This window comes from Notechis scutatus, chromosome 8, assembly GCF_049901735.1.
Source record: "Notechis scutatus isolate UNSWTSFEM ecotype Mainland chromosome 8, rNotScu1.2, whole genome shotgun sequence".
In the NCBI taxonomy this organism is placed as follows: domain Eukaryota; kingdom Metazoa; phylum Chordata; class Lepidosauria; order Squamata; family Elapidae; genus Notechis; species Notechis scutatus.
Genome location: NC_142016.1, coordinates 16,928,932 through 16,949,126, shown reverse-complemented (window position 1 = coordinate 16,949,126; position 20,195 = coordinate 16,928,932). Strand labels below are relative to the sequence as shown.

Below are 20,195 nucleotides of genomic sequence, written 5' to 3'. Positions count from 1 at the left end.
GGTTGTGGAGGAGGCTGGGGAAGGGCAGAGGCCGGCTGGGCAGTCAGAGAAGAACCAGGCCTATCCCCTCTGCATCCTAGGACATGCAGAGAGGAATGGAGAAGGCAACAATTTGGCTTACGGGAGAGGAAGTGGCCATGATCCTCCTCATTGTTTGCAGCTGGGGAGACTAGTATATAAGAGAGATGATTACAACTCAGCGTTGCCAGAAGCAAAGTGTGTGTTATTTTGGGCTGAAGTTATCTTGGTTGGTGTCCTTCCAACAGACTGTGCCTTGTTATCTCCTTGAATTTGGTAATTACTTATCCTGGTCTGTTGTGGAAATTTTGTCAGTTTGGTTTTTTATTTCACCTCTATCTGCTCATTAAGTTCAGACTGTATAGTTTTCTTTTGAAGACTATTTTTGAGTACATTTTATCTCCAACTGAGAATTATTGAACAGTGGGGCCAAGTTGGAGGCATTCAAGGATATTTATTTACGTTTTGGATTTCGTTACGTTTGTGTTACGCTCCAGATCATCACAGCTTGGTTGTATCCTGGATCTGCCCAGAAATCAGGTGGACTTGGATGATATCTAAATGGAATCAAATAATAATAAAAACAACAGCTTAGTTTATTATGCAAATCCAACCATGAGGGTGCTTATTCGAGCAAACCTACAGGAGCCAACCATGGCTTGGCATGGTGTGGGAACACCTTCTTTCTGGCATGTCTGTTGTCAGAGATGCCAGAAAGTCGAAGAGTGGGATTGCCAGAGGATGCACCTGCTATTTTGCTTTTGATTAATGAGCTTAATGGAAACCCTCTCCCTACCCCATCATCCTTCTTCTCCTCCTCTCTTCCCTGCTCTCCCCCTCCCTGTAGTCATATTATCTCTTTGAAGCACATTTTTATGCAAATGGATTTGGCGCTCTTTTCACCAGGCACAAAACAAACCCAGACAGAGAACTTGACTGGGCCTAATATGGAGCCTGCCTCAGCTGCTTCAGTCGAGAGGCAGAAGTGTGTCTCCGAACAAAGGAATATGGTAATTGCGAGCTGGAGGGATTGCTAGAAGGTGGGGTTGAGGGAGAAGGATAGAAAGAAAGAAAGAGGGAAGGATGGCATGCTTGGGGATGAGCAGCAATTTTGGAAGAACAGGTTGTCCTCCAGGCTTCCTAGATGGAACAGCAGCAGCAGAACACATGGCTACCTGAACTGGGATAATGTATGCTCTTTAAACAAACTGCATCACTGTTTGGTTTGGTGGCAGCAGTGCCTCAGATAGAAAGTCCATACAGAGAGTAGTGAGGACAGCTGAGAAGATTATAGGATGCTCGCTTCCCGTTATTCAGGATACTGCTTATAAGCGCTATGTGCTTACAGCTCAAAGTATCGTTAGAGACCCTACACTCTCACTTTATGGTCTGTTTCTGTTGCCCCCATCTGGGAGGCGGTTTTGAAGTATTTCTAGCAGGACTACCAGATTCTGTAACAGCTTTGTTCTCGATGCCATCCTTCTGGTAAACTCAGAAGATTCGTTTTTCTCACCATAAACATGTATAACTAGACTATATTGTTGCTCTGTGTCATATAATATATGTGGGTATATACATAATGTTATATTTATTTATTTATTTATCTTGTCATGTTTATGTAGTGTAAAATTGTAGGTGGTGACCCTTTGAGAGCTGTATGCAACGAAATTTCATTTTTAATATATGCCAATTAGTGTACATTCAAAGTGACAATAAAGTTATTCTATTCTATTCTCTAGCCAAGGTTGGCCACCGATTTTCTGCAAGAGCCACGATTCCATCCACCCTACTTGGTGGACTGGGATTAAGGCTACCCTGTCTGCAATATACAAGATGGCTCAGCAGTTAAAGATGCTGAACTTGTCAGTTAGAAAGCGGTTCAAGATCCAAGCGCCACGCAATGGGGGTAAGCTCCCTTTACTTGCCCCAGCTCCTGCCCAGAGGTGGTATTCAGGAGGTTCTGACCAGTTCTGGAGAACCGGAAGCGGAAATTTTGAGTAGTTTGGAGAATCGGCAAATACCTGCTCTGACTGGAGATTTTACAGTATTCTTCCCCTGCCACGCCCACCAAGCCATGCCCACAGAACCGGTAGTAAAATTTTTTGAATCCCACTACTGCTCCTGCCCACCTAGCAGTGTGAAAGCATGCAAATGCGAGTAGATAAATAGGTACCACCTCAGAGGGAAGGTAACAGCATTCTGTGCTCCTTGGCGTACAGTCATTTTGGCCTCATGATCATGGAAGTGTGTTCAGACAACACTGGTTCCCTCAGCTAAGAAACGGAGATGTACATCCCATTGCTAGAGTTAGAAATGACAGGAACGTTTACCAGAAAATTGGAGTGTCATTTTTGTGGCTCCCAAAGTCATCTGTAAATTTTTAGGATTTCAAATTTCCAAATTTCCACTTCCACTTATAAAGCAAAACTTTTTCATAGCAGGTCCCTTCTCTTGACCTACAAGTACAAAATGCAACTTAAAAGATCTCTGAAGAATTATAATTAAAGTCAAAACAGTAATCTTAAAAATAATCTTCCCAGCCCTATACAACAAATCAGATGGAGCTGTTTAAAAACAATAAAAAAAACCAACATCAAAAATGCAATTACATTGTTGGTCTGTTAATCAAAAACAGAGCTTGAGGTCTCATTCTCATTTCTCTCTCTCTCTCTCTTCTTTCTACAAAGCTTAATATTTTCACAGTTTTGAAAAAGCCATTCAGAGACATCATCCTGTTCTCTTCTAAGGAGCGATTATGTTTTAGAAATTGAGACAGTTGAAGATAAGCCATCTTTGAGCTAGATATATACATCCCAAACACTAGGAAAGTTTTCTTCGTGTAATGAATCCTGATATCTTTGGTATCCACAGAGATGCTATTAAGACTCATCGGCTCTTGTTTCTTCATCTTCTTAGTTGACTGGGTTTGGAGGTAGCCATTTGTTCCTTGCAGAAGAAGGAAAAGAGGTAATTTGAGCCATGGTGTCTTCTTGAGCTGCGGTGGCCCAGTGGTTACAGTACTGCAGACTACTTCTGCTGCCTGCTGCCTGTCTGCAATTTGGCAGTTCGAATTTCACCAGGCTGAAGGTTGACTCATCCTTCCATCCGTCCGAGGTCCATAAAATGAGGATCCAGATTGTTGGGGGCAATAGGCTGACTCTATAAACCGCTCAGAGAGGGATGTAAAGCACTGTGAAGCGGTATATAAGTCTAAGTGCTATTGCTAATTGTTATCAAAAGAGATAAAAAGTGGCATTAATCTGATTACAAATTACATATGATGATACAGGGGATGATAGCCCAAATGCCTCCCAAATATTGCTAGAAATATCATGCAATGACTCAAAGCAACCAAATTTAGCCAGAAATCTTGTGAGATCAAAAAAATCTTACAAGATGTTGGTGTCCTCACAAGTCTTGTTCAAGAACACTGAAGATCTTGTAATCAGGTAAGTTATGATATACAGATGGTCTGACTTACAATCACAATTGAGCTCAAAATTTCTGTTGCTAAGTGAGACATTTGTTAAGTGAATTTTGCCCCACTTTATGACTTTTCTTGCCACAGTTGTTAAGTGAATCATTGCAGTTGTTAAGTTAGTAAGATGGTTGTTAAGTAAATCTGGCTTCCCGATTGACTTTGCTTGTTAGAAGGTCGCAAAAGCTGATTAAATGACTCTGGGACACTGCGACCGTCATAAATATGAACCAGCCGCCAAGCATCTGAATTTTGATCAGGTGACCATGGAGAAATCGCAAAAGTTGTATGTGTGAAAAAGTTATTTTTTTCAATGCCATTGTAGCTTTGAACGGTCGCTAAACAAACTACTGTAAGTCGAGGACTATCTGCATTCATGTGAGATCCTGAAATGTTTGCAAGATGATAATCTTTTTTTTATAATCTTTTAGAAAAATATATTGGGGAGGCTGTAAGTTCCATTATGGCTGAGAAAGAAATCTCTTTCCTGCTGCCAAGAAATGTTGATCCCTATTGGATATGTATAAAAATGTATTTGGAGTGAGGAGCAAAGAAGCATCAAATTTTGATCACGGCCGCAGCCCAAATTTCCGTGCAAAACATCAGACAACAAAATGTAATAAGCTAAAATATTAAAATGGAAGAACCTAGCTAATTGCCTTCTGACATGCAACAATCAATCACAACTTAATTATATCCCAGGGTTTCCTTTCAACAATTATAATTGAAAAGTTCTTTTGCTACGTTTCCTTGACATTTCTACAGATTTGCCAGATAATAGAAAGTATTCTTTTCCATAACACATTTGGAATGATTTACAAGAAGGGGGATACCAGGGCTGGGCTGCTGGGGGTTTGCAGGGGTTCAGGAGAACCCCCAACTAAGATTCTGTGCAGTTCGGAGAACCCCCCAAATCCCACTCCTCGCTGGTCCCACCAACCCCTCCCTCCCAGGAGTCTCCATGCGGCCTGTTCTGGGTGCAGGTATGTGCAGGGTGCGCATGGAGGCTCAGGGAGGGTGAAAAACGGGGCTCCCGGAAGTTCGGGAAGGCTGGAAACGGGCTTGTTTGCGGTCTCCGGAACCCAGGGAGGCCGTTTTCGCCCTCTCAGAGGCTCAAGAAAAGCCTCGAGCTCAGGGAGGACAAAAACAGGCCCCCCCCATTGTGGTGCAGTAGGCTACGCCCACCATAGCCACACCCACCCAGCAACCAGGCAGAGAACCCATTGCTAAAAATTTTTGAAGCCCACCCCCGGGTGATACCAAGTTAGAGCGCCATGTTTTGTAAAATGGAAGCTGGGATGTTTTTGATCCAATACCTAGGAGGCAAAGTTGTTCTTCTTCCTTTCTAGAACCCTTGATAGGAAGAGTACAAGTAGTTCTCCACTGACAACCATTTGTTTACTGACAGTTCAAAGTTACAACGGCCCTGAAAAAAAGTGACTTACAAAACTGTTTTTCACCCAACCATTGCCGCATCTCTGTGATCACGTGATCAAAAGTCAAATGCTTGGCAACTGCCTCATATATCTATGACGGGGTCATGTGATCCCCCTTTGTGGCCTTCTGACAAGTGAAGTCAGTGGGGAAGCCAAGTTCACTTTACAATCATGTTATTCACTTTACTGCAGTGCTTCCCTTAACTGCGGTGGCCAGAAAGGTCATAAAAGGGGGCAAAACTTAACAACTGTCTCGCTTAGCAACAGAAGTTTGGTCATAAGTTGAGGACTGCCTGTAAAAGCTCTTCTACAAGTGTTGGAGAGAACATGGTACAAATACTTAAGAACACATAAAGCCTTAATCCAAAAATCAGTGTTAAAGTGGTAAGAAATTCTGCCTGTGCTTTCTGAATTCAGATCCAGAATCTGTTGTTTGATTTCTTCTAAAGCTCTCAACCTAGCATGATCAATAATTAAATGGCCCATAATTAATTGGGTCATCATTTCAGAGATACTTCCTTAAACGAAAATGAGTTGTACTGAAAATCCACGATTAATGAAATCTGAAGCTATGGGGTTTTCCCCATGAGGAATCAAACTTATCAATAAGGATTGACTCGGATAGAGATCTGTCACCCAAAATTAATTTTAATTGGTATCTCAATCCTCAAATCCTCATATGAGCCTCTATAGATATATAATCAAGCTTGTATTTGAAATCCAAGGAAGGACACCAAACTCTACTCTTAAAATCCTGGTTTGAAGTACCATACCTCCATTTATTTTATTATTATTATTTTCATCTTTATAGCTACAAAGTGGTGCATCATAAAGTATTAAGCTCAGCACATTGGCCCTGGAAAACATAATTACAGCAGGGGCGGAATCATTTCCACAGTGGCTAGCAAATTAATGATTGAACAGAACATTTTTTTTTTATGCAAAAGATGAAATATTTTTTTTTGCTTCTTCCAGATAGTAGAGATTGAGACAATTCCTAAAAATTTAAAGGGCTTCATTTGCTCAGTGTGATTGCTGTTAAGTTTCCCGTGAGGAGGGACTTTAATGTGCTGTTTTATGAATACAATCACTTCTTTCCTTCCTCACAACCAGATATTCAAGTCCCTGCAGTTTTCTTGGCAGGATTTCAGGAGTGGCTTGCTCTTGCCTTCTTCCTTGGGCTGGGAGAGCGTGACTGGCCCAAGGTTGCCCAGCTGGCTTTGTGCCTAAAGCAAGACTAGAAACTCACAGACTGAACTCACAAGTCTCCGGGTTTCTAGCCTGGTGCCTTAACTCCTCCCCCAAACCAAACTGGCTCTCTGCTTTTCTCTTACTATGATTAATTTCTACTTTTTCTTCTCTACAATAAGCATCCTTGAAGATCAACTAGTACTGGGGAGAGGATGACTGCATTAACCACTCAAAACAAAATAAGTATTGAGGGTTTTTGCTAGCATTATGGGATGAATTTCCTTTTTGTCTTAACAACTAAATTAGGGAGTTGATATACAGAGTAAATAAAAAGTGGGCAGAGTGCAATTTTGTTTAATTCCCCTTATGGTGGGGATTGAGTCTGAAAGATCTCTACACCATTGTCTTTCTGACTTCCATAATACGTTTAGATTATTTAAGCTGCACTTGGTACATTTAAACACTGGCTAAAAGTATCTCATTACATTGGATCAATTTCCAATGGCTAACATAACACTCGTTAAGTTATCCAATATGTCTCCTTGTCAATTTTTGCAGGCAGATGCCTATTTTTGTGTATCTTCCTTCCTTCCTTCCTTCCTTCCTTCCTTCCTTCCTTCCTTCCTTCCTTCCTTCCTTCCTTCCTTCCTCCCTCCCTCCCTCCCTCCCTCCCTCCCTCTCTCTTTCTTTCTTTCTTTCTTTCTTTCTTTCTTTCTTTCTTTCTTTCTTTCTTTCTTTCTTTCTTTCTTTCTTTCTTTCTTTCTCTCTTTCTTTTGCTTTCAAGGAACAAAACTGATTGTTGGGGTATGAGCTGCTTGGCATTCAACTCATGGCTGAAGCATGGCTAACTCCCACTTTATGTTGGCCAATTGTGAGGCCCCTTATTCCTGATGGATAACTGAGTGAGCAGGTGAGCGTTTCCCCCCATAAATTCCTGCTCAGGGTGTACTAAAAATTCTGTTTCCATGGAGACCCATTCTTCCAGTTTTGAAAATTCCACTTTCTGCCCAAACTGATGCCAAGGAAATCCAATCACTTCCCTGCAGGTTGGAAACAAGTACAAAAGGGATTGAGAGCAGAGGGGGAAATGTAAGCTGTGATGCATTTGTGATTTCCAAAGATTGCTTTACACCAGGTGTGGGCAACTTCCTCACAGGTCTCTTCATAACCTGTGGACTTCAACTCCCAGAATTCTGGGCGTTGAAGTCCACAGATTGTAAAGGGCCATAGTTGCTCCCCCCTCCTCACTTTACACATTACAGCATATGGCTTCATTTCTCCTGGCTAAATCATTCTCTGGATTGAGTCATTCTCAATAGCCCCCAAGATGTTCTTCAGAGCTATTCATCTCCACAAAAGGGGGGCAGGGGGGCCCCTAAACTACCTATCTGTGTCTTTTTGATCACTGGGTGTGTGTGCAGAGGGATGGTTTTCATACAAAAGGATAAATGTCTTTTTCAAAAATAAAGCAATGGTGAGTTTTTTTTTCAGCAGTTCATCGTCCTGAGGAAGGAGAACACCATCTGCCATTTTTAGTAATAGGCAGCCTGTTTGTAAGTATGAGTTCTGACTTAAGATGGATTTAACACTGTGGTGGTGCAGTGGTTAAAGTGCAGTACTGCAGGCTACTTCTGCTGCCTGCCGGCTGCCTGCAGTTTGGCACTTCAAATCCCACCAGACTCAAGGCTGACTCAGTCTTCCATCCTTCCGAGGTGGATAAAATGAGGACCCAGATTTTTGGGGGCAATAGGCTGACTCTGTAAACTGCTTAGAGAGGGCTGTAAACCATTATAAAGCAGTATATAAGTCTAAGTGCTATTGCTATTTGGAGTTGCCTGCAACTGTGTCTATGCATCCTTGCATCCCTACTCTGTGAAGGGGTTGATGAGGATCAGAAGGTTGCAGATGGCTGCCGGCAGGCCGACAGGCACACCTCCCAAATCCCAACTGCGCACCGTAGGGAAGTGCATATCGTGTGTACTGATTGGTTCATCCAACTTCCTGTTGGGCCACTTTCTTGTCTGAGCACCCTCCTAGCAAGAATGAACGCTCACAGATGTATGAATACAGCAGCTATGCAACCGTGTCTGAACGACAAACGTGTATGTTCCCTCATGGGCATTGAAAGAGAAGTCTAATACAGCCTTTCAATATAAATTCAGGTTCAAGACAGGAAGGGAACTTGTTCTTAATCTGGAAACTGTCTGTATTAGAATTTCGGGGAGTATATGTAGAATAGAGATCCCACAAAACGTGAGGTGGTAAAATAATTCAAATGGTTATATAAAGAGGAAGCCCCTGAGTCTGGGTGAATAGAATAGAATAGAATAGAATAGAATAGACAATATAGAATAGAATAGAATAGAATAGAATAGAATAGAATAGAATAGAATAGAATAGAATAGAAAATATGAATAGAATGGAATGGAATGGAATAGAATGGAATAGGAATAGAATAGAATAGAATAGAATAGAATAGAATGAATAGAATAGAAGATAGAATAGAATAGAATAGAATAGACAGATAGAATGAATAGAATAGAATAGAATAGAATAGAATAGAATAGAATAATAGAATAGAATAGAATAGAATAGAATAGAATAGAATAGAATAGAATTCTTTATTGGCCAAGTGTGATTGGACACACAAGGAATTTGTTTTGATGCAAATGCTCTCAGTGTACATAAAAAGAAAAGATACATTCGTCAGGAGTCAAGAATCATAAGATACAACATTTAGTGATAGTCATTGGTTACTAATAAGCAATCAAGTCATAGTAGGAAACAGTCAATAACAATTGTTAGGATACAAGTGACAAAATTACCGTCATACAGTCATAAGTGGGAGGAGATGGGTGGAAGGAAGGATGGGAGGATTAATAGTAATAGCAATACAGACTTAGTAAACAGTTTGACAATGTTGAGAGAATTTTTTGTTTAGCAGAGTGGTGGTGTTTGGGAAAAATGTCTTTGTGTCTAGCTGTTCTGGTGTGCAGGGCTCTATAGCGTCATTTTGAGGGTAGAAGTTGAAACAGTTTATGTGCAGGATGTGAGGGATGTAAGTATTGTAGTTATTGTGGAATTGGTCTTAAAAAGTAACTGAATAACTCTTTGGTTTGACAGCCAAGAGTTAAAATTTTGTATACTCCTTTGCTGCCCCGAGTCTGGATTTTTTGCAGCACAGAGTAAGGGAGATCTAGGAAATTAATGATCAACTAGAGAACCTACAAACCCTCTCTAGTGGCAAAGCCCCAAAGGGTTATTATATAGGTGCCTGGGTCTAAGAAAACAAAACTAAAAACATGAGACTGCATTTTAAAGTTAACGCTTCAAGCCAGAACATAAAAAAGAAAACTGTACAGACGTAAACCGAAACTTTTAAAAATAGCAAAGCAAAAACAAAGCAGTTGGTCTCAGAGTTTCGCACAGACTTGAGTGAATCAAGCAAATGTAATCAAAACAAGAACAGATTGGACAATCATTTTGTCTGAAATGGTATAGGGTTTCTTGCTTCAGCAAGGTTTGGACTAGAAGATCTCCAAGGTTCCTTCCAACTCAGTTGTTCTGTTATACCACACAGGACGGGAGGCTTTTGGATCTGACTGGGTGCAAAGTTCATGCCAAGGGATCATGGGGTTGTTTCTGACTAGCTTAGGTAGCCTTCCACTTACAAACATTTGTTAAGCCACCATTCAAAGTTACAAACGACACTGAAAAAAAGTGATTTATGATTTATCCATGTCTGTTCGATACATCCCCTGTAATGTTAATAGCACTATCTGTCAACATTTTGTGTCTGAGGAAATAGGCTGCCGGGTAGCCATTCCTGGGGTGCAATTATGAAAAACAAACAAACAACTGAATTAGTCAACCAAGTTGTATCTACCAAACCTTGAGGCAATGCATGCAGCACTGAACTGGTACTCTTCTAAAATAGTGTTAAGCCCAGAGGTGGTATTCAGCAGGTTCAGACCAGTTCTGGAGAACCGGTAGCGGAAATTTTGAGTAGATTGGAGAACCAGCAAATCCCACCTCTGACTGGCCCCGTCCCCATCTATTCTCCGCCTCCCGAGTTCCAGCTGATCAGCTGGGTTTTCTTTCGTTGCCCTACACAGGAGAACGGAGCTGGAAAGCAGGTTAGTGGGGTGGGGAGGGAATGGGATTTTGCAGTATCCTTCCCCTGCCACGCCCACCAAGCCACGCCCACCAAGCCACCCCCACAGAACCAGTAGTAAAAAAAAATTGAATCCCACCACTGGTTAAGCCCATGTTTATACAACAGTGAGCATTCAGAAGGATTCCAAGCCTGTGTTTTAAAACAGAACAACAGAGTTGGAAGGGACCTTGGGGATCTTCTATTCAAGGAGGAAACCAATCTCTTCTTAAAAACCTCCAGTGTTGGAGAATTCACATGTTCTGGAGGCAAGTCGTTCCACTGATTAATTGTTTTAACTGTCAGGAAATTTCTCCTGAGTTCTAGGTTGCTTCTCTCCTTGATTAGTTTCCATCCATTGCTTCTTATCCTGCCTTCAGATGCTTTGGAGCCACGCCCACAGAACCAGTAGTAAAAAAAAAATTTGAATCCTACCACTGGTTGACTCTCTGTTCTTTGTGGCAATCCTTTAGATATTAGAACACTGTTAGAAACACTGAAAGAAAACAGTCTTTGCTTTCAAACGAGCATAAACCTTTGTCCCTAAGAGGCCTATGTAACACTGAGACGCTCTAGTCAGGCATTAAGCAGGTAAACTGCCTCTTGAGAAGCCTGGTCAAAATAGCTGTGGAGCATAGTTCACGGTGACCTCAAATGAGTGGGTGTATCTTACGTAGCCTAAAGTACACCACAAGATCCAGTCACTACCCATCCCTGACTGTGTCATCACCACCGTTGTCAGTGAACTTGCTTTCATGGCCAAAAAAAAAATTGTCAGGAGAAATGGAAAAGCAGTATGTGAAAAGTGGAACTAGCTGAAGATGTCTTAAGTTGGGCTGGGGATGAAATAAAAGTGCCATCATGATGACGTGGCATGCAGGCCTAGTTACGTGAGCTACTTTTGAGCTAAGTTATGGGCTAGGCCCAAAGATTGCCTTTAGTCTCATATTTTCAGGTTTCTTCAGGGCTTTTTGCCTGGGCCATTATTGGAAGATATTTTATTTATTTAGTTTGTCAAGCATGTATGAGAAAACAAGTATAAATATGAACATAACATATAAACATATAAGTATAAACAGGTATGAATAAATGGGAACAGTGGGACAGAGATGGTAGGCATGCTGGTGCGCTTATGCATGCCCCCTTACACATCACTTAGGAATGGAGTGAAGTCCACGGTAGACAGTTTAAGGTTATAGTTTTGGGGGTTTGAGGATGTAACAACAGAATCAGGTAGAGAGTTCCAGGCATTGGCCACTCTGTTGCTGAAGTTGTATTTTCTGCAATATATTGCAGAAATATTCTCAATATGCAAAATATTCTCAAGCAAGATCCTGGAATGTTTCATCTATTATAGCAAGCTTCTCTAGAAGTTCTGCAAGATGTTGTATTTCTCATATTAGGGCCTATTTTTGTATGAAATGCACAGGCTAGGTTCGCCATACCAACTTAACCTGATTGCTCAACCCATTTTCACAATATCATATAAGCAACTGCCCTAATTGGGTTGTGTGAATGCAATCATTCTGTCCTTGCCTCCAGGCTTGCTTGCAATCGAGTGATTGCATCACAAATCAGCAAATCAGATTGTTAGCCCAATTGATACCAGGGATGGGGCAACCTCATGATCACAAGATATTTTATTTATTTATTTATTTGATTTGTCAATCGCTTACAAGATAACAGGTATAAGTATAAACATAGTTACGAATACATGAGATGGATACGTATAAGAAAAGTAAAAAGGAACAATAGGACAGGGACGGTAGGCATGATTGATGCGCTTATGCACGCCCCCTACAGGCCTCTTAGGAAAGGGGTGAGGTCAACAGTAGACAGTCTAAGGTTAAAGTTTTTGGGGTTTGGGGAAGAAACCACAGAGTTTTTTTGAAGTCCATATTGTGGACTTCAGTTCCCCATGACTCTCAATCGATGTGAAGAGAGACAAGGGACAGTCCCAAACATCTGGTATATGCTTGTCACTTGCTTCTAGTTTATACACACTGACTGGTGGCAGTTAGTCAACTCTAGGAGTCCTCCTGGATTCTTCCTAGAGATGTTAAGGATTGAATTTGAGGCCTCCTTGAGGGAAAGCAGAACCTCTACTACAGAACATGGTCAACAGTGGGGTTTTTTCTCATGTAATTTTGCATTTCATCCCAGATCAGTTTAGCTGCAGGAACAAACTTGCACAACTGGACCTTACGATAGCAACGAAAGTCCTTCTTGGTTTTTCATATCGTAGGGTAAAAATTCCAGGAAACTAATCTTTGTTTCTGAGTTTTGAGATGGACTTGTGTCTCATTGGGGGAAAAGATAAAAATAACCCTCTTCCTGGTTTGGGTATTGTTTTGCAATTTAAGATGTACCAGAGAGAGAGAGAGAGAGACAAAAAAAACAACAACAACCAAACCCTGACTCACAGCTGGGACTCTCAAAAAGCTGCTTCTAGCTGGTGAAAAGGAACTTTGCATTGAGCTGAGCACCAAACGAGCTGTGCAACATGAAAGAAACTGGGTAACCCTGCTTCGATGAGCCCAAAAAGTTTCCGAATCTGTTGGATAGAATTAACATCAGCCTGTTGGTTGGGCAATCAGGAGCTTAATTCCTTCCCGTTTTGCAATAATTTACATAAAATGCACACAAGAACACAGTTGTGAGTTACAAGTAATCCTTAGCTTACTTACGACCATAACTGAGCGCAAAATTTCTGTCGCAAAGTGAGACATTTCTTAAGTTCTTAAGTTTGCAAAAGGGATAACACAACCTTGGGACACTGCAACCGCCATAAATAGGAGTCTGTTACCAAGCATCTGAATTTTGATCACGTGACTGTGGGAATGCTGCAATGGTTGTCTGTGTGAACAATGGTCATAAATCACTTTTTCAATGTCATGGTAACTTTGAACAATCACTGAACTGCTGTAGTTGCTGTGAGATGGTTTGTACATGCAGCTTCTCTTCCTTTCCCAGCATTAGAGCCTTCTCTCTTTGCATAATGCAGAGTTCTTCAAACTTGACAGCTTTAAGTCTTGTGGACTTCAACTCCCATAATTCCTCCTCCAGTCATGTTAGCTCACAAATTCTGGGAGTTGAAGTCCACAAGTCTTAAACTTGCCAAGTTTGAAGACCCTTGGCATAATGTATCTGCATAAATCTTGTCTAAATAAGCACAGCTTAGTGCAACAATCACATTGAACCTTTTGAGAAAGTTTTTTGAATTGAAACTATGGAATTTATTCCAATTTGTTTTTGACTATCGTTTGCCCCCTATTCTTCTAGAAATTTTTCACAATTAAAACCAAATGTGTCCATATAAGGGTTCAAAAAGGCCAAGATGGCAATTGCAACAGTGGTGGGATTAAAAAAAAATTATTACCAGTTCTGTGGGCATGGCTTGGTGGGCATGGCAGGGGAAGGATACTGCAAAATCTCCATTCTCTCCTCACTCCACTAACCTGCTTTCCAGCTCTGTTCTCCTGTGCAGGGCAACCAAAGAAGACCGAGCCAATCAGCTGGGACTTGGGAGGCGGATAATAGATGGGGGCGGGGCCAGCCAGAAGTGGTATTTGCCAGTTCTCCGAACTACTCAAAATTTCCGCTACCAGTTCTCCAGAATTGATCAGAACTTGCTGAATACCACCTCTGTTTTTCTCCTCTCATAAATATTATTTTTTTCCCCTTATTCATTTAGACAGAAAAGAAAAAGCAACAAAGAGGAACAACTATTACATATACAAGAGTTTCACACACACACACTCATAACACACAAAGTTTCATTCAAGAGTTTCCCTAACAGATGACCATATTTCAATATAATTGTTACACTGCCATTACGTTAAAACTTGGGACCATTCATTCAGTGTAGGGAAAATTGACAGCCATGTTAGGAAAGACATTTTTTTTTACACAACCTGGAATTAAACTGTGGAATTAGCTGCCATGAAAGGTGGTGACAGCTACTAAATTATAACACTTTAAAAAGGGGGCTGTAAAAATTGATGGGAATTGAGCAGCCACTGGTTACTAATCTTGATTGTTTTGCTCTACCTTCTGACCACGGGCAACAACTCTTAAATATCAACTTTACAGCAAGGAAGAGAAGGTAATTTCCCTCCTGTGATATTTGTGAGCTTTCTGAATTGGCCCCATGTAATTTGTCTTACATTGTGTTAACGTAATATATAGTTTGAACTGCTTCAGAGGGTTCTCTTCTGGAATATCTGCCTCTAAAGAATGCCCAAATCTCCAGGGAATCCCCAAACATTGAAACCATATTTAGAAACAGAGGAACTATAGGAGGAACAGGGGAAAAGAAACAGGGGAAATTCCCTGGAAACTAAGGGGAAAACACACCAGTCTCTGGGCAAGAGAAAATAAACACATGGTGGCCAATGTTTGGATGATGGTTATTCACTGGGAGGTTGCCCAACATGCTTATCATGATAGATCCAGAACCAAAAACAGTTGTATTATCTATTTCCTATCCAGTTCTCTATACAAGGAGATAGAATATAATAGAATAATAGAATTGGAAGGGATGTTGGAGGTCATTTAGTCCAACCCCCTGTACCACGGGTGTCAAACTGGTGGCCCGTGGGCCAGATGCCTCAAACATAGGCCATGCCCACCCCAGCTCCACAAAGGGGAAAAAAAAGTCACAATATGTCACAAGACAACAACGTGACATGGCAAGTTTGACCCTGGTGCCTTATACCATTTCAGACAAATGGCTCTCCATTCTCTCATATATATATATATATATATATATATATATATATATATATATATATATATATATATATATATATATATATTTATATTTATATTTATATTATATTTATATTTATATTTATGTGTGGGTGTGTGTATGTATGTATGTATGTATATGTATGTATGTGTGTGTGTGTGTGTGTATATATATATATATATATATATATATATATATGTATGTGTAGTATGTCTTTGGTTAAATTTTCCCGTCATTGTAGTTCTTTAAAGAACTACAATGGCGTGAAAATACTCTAACAACCGAACACCATACATGAATACCAGCACTTAAGAAAACACATATATATATATATATAGCCTTCAGCTTTGTTCGGGTATTTTCCCACGTCATAGTAGTGGTGCTTTTAAAGTTGTAGCAACGTTTCAGCAGAATCTCATCTGCCATCATCAGGCTTCTGTATTGTGTCCGTCTGTGAGTCAGACTTTTACAGTGGTTTCAGATTTAAATTTGGGGAGTTTGCTGTGTTCTGCTTGATTGGTGTCTCTAATATCTTCTGTCTGTTTTTTTTGGCTCTTTTTGTATCTTGATTGGCTGGCAGCATTGTGTTACTTTATTGGAGGCCTTTAGTGCAGCTTGGCTTCGGGTAAATGGACGGCTATCATTAGTTAGGCAGCTGGGTTTATATATATATGCCATCATTTTGGCCATACAAGCTATAGTATAGAGATACTTGTAACAGTTAATTTCCTTTTTCCTATTTACATTTATCTACATTTACCTACAATTATATACATATTTACAACCGTCTTTTATACTCATGCATTCGTATCATCTCCTATTTGTCCATTATATTCCATTATCCTTGGTTTATAAAACTTTTGCTTTCATACCTATTCATTCTCTTCTTAAAAGCCACCAGTGATGGGGCACCCACAACTTCTGATGGGTTCAAACATCACTCTAATTCGGGGTCCAAGCCAAAGGGCCACAAATCAGGACCATATCTTGAGTAGGCAAGAATAACACACACACACTTTTTTCCTTCTAGCTTTAGCATTTGAATTTAAACTGGCATGCAGTTAAAAGCCCAGGAGTCCTGTTGCTAAAAAACAACCCACACCAAAATGTTTTAAATTTTAGAATTAAAACCCAGCACATCTTGCTTTGAAATGGACCTCTGGAAAAAGCAAGTGTTAGCTTATTGTCCTCATTTCTCTCATCCCTCCCATTCTTATGAAAAAAATCCCAACTCCCTCCTCCAACTGATCTACTAATTTCCCACTCTTTACACAACATTTATTCAGTTGCTACTTGTGACTGCCAGTAATGTTATTTTTAGCTAAGCAGGCAGAGCTGACAACAGAAACATGTAGATGAACAGATAGGAAGGAACTGGGACTTAAAAACATTTATGAAGTTTGCAGGGTATAATGACGCTTAGCCAGCCAGTCTACAGCCCTATTTTTAGAGTTGCCAAGTTCTTTTTTTTTAAAAAAAAGAAAACCAGCCCTACTCTTTGCTTTTAGCAGCAACCCTATTTAGATAAGTAGCAGATGAGAAATAATAGATATATAGTTTTAAAAAACCACCACCACCACCAGAAATCCATTCCCCCTGCTTTGCTTCTGAGAGGTATGCAATTGCTAGAAAATTGAACAAGGAATGCAAAAATAATAATAATAATTGCAGTCTCCACAATATGGACACATGCAGTGGTGGTATTCTACTGGTTCGGCCCGGTTCTGGAGAGCCGGTAGCAGCAATGAGTAGCAGAGACCGAACCGATTCTCTCCACCGCTTTGCTGTTGGGCCCACCTTTGGGCTCCCATAGTCACCTTTATCTGCTGAATTTGAAGCGCAGTTGCTTTGCGCGGCACAGAATAGCTGCATGGCAGCTGATGAAGCGACTGGGATCATGCAGGCTTGCAGCGAGTTAGAACACCTATGTGCCTGTGCAAACGCTCCATTCCAAATATCTGGTCTTGAGCTACGGTTCTCAAATTCTGAAGCTGGCAGTTGTAGTCACAACCCACCCGCAGAGTACTGGATGTTCCTTTGGTCATTTGGCGTCTCTAGCTGCCTCCATTGCTTCAGAAAGCTACTTGAGGCTTCAAGGTGTGGCAAAGAGGAGTGTTCTTTGGAGATAAGCTTGTCCTGCTCCATTTGGGCCTAATCTTGAAGAGCTGAGCACTCTTTTGCACTGCCTTTATTCAATTACTTGGGAGGAGGCTTCTAAGGATGTCCGAACTTGCTGAAAGAGGTATCTCAATGGTCTTCCATTGCACAAAATTCCTCTGCTCAGAGCCAGCTGTTTTCCCCAGCTGCTTCTGCATTCACATTATTGACAATCAGTGGCAGCGCTGAAATGGCTTCCTTGAAGCTCCGTAAATAGATCTAGTACAAGTGAACAGGAAATACTGTTACAGTACCCAGGAACAAAACCAGTAGTAAAAAATTTTTGAATCCCACCACTAGGTTGAATTAGAGGACCTCCAAGGTCCCTTTCAACTCTATTATTCTATTATATTCTACCTCTTTGTCTAGAGAACTGGGTGGGAAATAGATAACACAACTGTTTTTGGCCCTGGGTCTATCATAATAAGCGGGTTGAGCAACTTCCCAGTGAATCACCATCATTCAAACATTGTCCAACATGTTCTGTTGTGAAACACCCTTTTGAAGCTGCCTCACAAACTAGTATAATCTCCCCCCTCCCCAGTTCTAAAAAACAAAGCAATATTGCAGCAGTCGGTATCTGTTTGGCTACTTTTAATCTTATTCTAGCTGGAATATGGATGTCCAACCTTTTGGCTTGCTTGGGCTGCACTGAGTGATGAGAAATTGGCTCGGGCCACATATATAATATATAATATTGTTAATGGCTGTGAGTTGGACATGCCTGAACTTAGAGCCTCTTTCCCAGTGGGGAATAAAACCTGTGGATTTCATTGAGACTGATTTCCTAATAGTCGTGCATAAACCTGTGCACTTAATAAAGGTGGTGAATCACAGAGCAATTTACCTGTGGCTCAGGGAACCTTTGCCATCCCATCCAACTTCAGAAAGGATCCTGGTGCCAGCGGTTTCTTCAATGGACTCTCTCTAACCACTGGGGGTGAAATAAAGACATCCATCATCCAGCAAGAGACAAGTTAGCATTGTACCAATAGACTAGACTAGAATACTTTATTGTCACTTTGAATGTACACTAATCATCATACATTAAAATGAAATTACATTGCTTACTCTAATTACTCTAATATAAACACAATATAAACACAAACATGACAACGTTGCTTACTCTAATTACTCTAATATAAACACAATATAAACACAAATATGACAGGATAAATAAATAAATACAAAATTATGCATGTACCCACATATATGACACAGAATAACAACACAGTCTACGCAAAAGAAACAAATATTGCAAGTTTACCAGACGGATGGCCTAGGGAACAAAGCTGCTACAGAATCTGAAAGTCCTGCTAGAAATACTTTGAAACCTCCTTCCAGAAGGGAGCAACATGAAATGGGTGTGTGGGATCTCTAAGAATGGTTTGAGCTCTAAGCACATAGCGCTTATAAGCAGTACCCTGAATGACAGAAAGCGAGCTTCCTATAATCTTCTTGGTTGTTCTTACTATTCTCTGAATGGACTTTCTATCCGAGGCAGTGCTACCACCAAACCAAACAGTGATGCAGTTTATTGAAACGCTCTCAATTGTGCCTCTGTAAAAAGTGGCCAGGATAGAAGGAGAAAGATGTGCTTTCCTCATCCAAGCAGGAAATGCAGATGCTGGTTTGCACGCTTCATTAAGGATGACGTGTGGCGAGACCAGTTCAGATTGTTAGTTATCTGCACCCCCAGATACTTAATATTATTGACCACTTCTACAGCTGCATCCTTGATACTGACCATGCTGGCTCTTTCTAAAACCAGAAAACTCCACATGAAAGAAGTGATGTATATATCCCCACCCAGCAGTGTGCAATTGTTGAAAACATGCATGGCACTAACATGTGTTTTTATTCCAGTTGCACCTGCAGGATGCCCCTCCCCCCATTTCAAAGGAAAACACTTAAGTTGCTGGCAGCTCTTTCTCTCTCTGTCTTTTCAGAACATGTGCATTTCTTCCTGCTTGTTTGCAAAAAATAAATACAATTTAAACCGCAACAAAAAATCTGAATGTTTGTAACAGGATGGAGATGCCTCACCACCAAACCACCATTCCTGCCTTAGTGAAGATCCCATTGGCAGCACTGAAGGTGGTGAGATTTCAAGTAATCAGTTCTAAAACCCGTCACTTTCCCTAATGCCCCTGGACCATGGCTCTGTGTTGCAGAGATAGCTGAAGTTTGAGAAAGGGAGCAATATGTTCCAAACAAAAGGCTATTTTTACGCAACCGGAACTTAGAAGAGGAAGGAAAAGAAAATTAACCCAAATAGGCAGGTGGGCTAAAAATGGACAAAACCCTCCTAAAGCAAGACAATGCAGGTAGCCCTCAAGGTAATATATGAGAATGTCCCTGGGAGCCAGGGGAAAGAGATGCTGCCTAGGGAACTATCAGATAAGAGCGGGCATAATCCACAGCTGCACCATGGGCAGGAAACAAAACTCAAACATGAATTCAGACTGAATCTCTACAGACTTTCAAAAATGAATTCTCCCCCTATCTTATCAGGCAGTAAAAAAAAGACAGTGGGAGATTTGTACGTTCAGACTTGTAAGATTCTGGTAATAGAGTCTGGTAAAATTAGCTCACCTGGTTGGTTTTCCTGGCTGGGAAGGCTGACACTCAATTCACCAATGGCCACTGAGACCAGGAACTCCATAGCTAAGCAATGTGATTGTAAGGTGTGACATCACACAACCCTGTTGACTTACAACAGTAATTGCAGTTAGGCAAATCCCAAACTGTGGTCCTTGCATCCCAGACTTAGGATTGTCATTTGAGACCTTCCCTATTGACTTTGCTTATCAGAAGCTGGCGGTAAAAGTTGCAAATGATGATGTTGTGGTGGCTGCAGGAGATGGCAACATCGTAATTGCAAACCAGAGGTTGTTCACCTGAACTGGATCATACGGTTGATGGGGTGCTGCAATGTCATAACTTTGAACGATTGAATGTTATATGAAATCTATCTGTATTCCCATTTTTCTCATGGCTGTAGACTCATAG

The 20,195-nt window shown here is 40.9% G+C and overlaps 1 long non-coding RNA gene across 1 annotated transcript; it reads right to left on the bottom strand.

Annotated features, from left to right (window-relative positions):
• Nucleotides 1-514: 514 nt before the first annotated feature.
• On the bottom strand, nt 515-19,848 carry LOC148129903 (uncharacterized). Its single transcript, XR_015750414.1, has 3 exons — nt 19,779-19,848; nt 18,031-18,117; nt 515-575 (listed from the first exon to the last, which is right to left on the bottom strand). It is a non-coding gene; the product is annotated as an uncharacterized LOC148129903 (long non-coding RNA).
• Between the last annotated feature and the right edge of the window lie 347 nt (nt 19,849-20,195).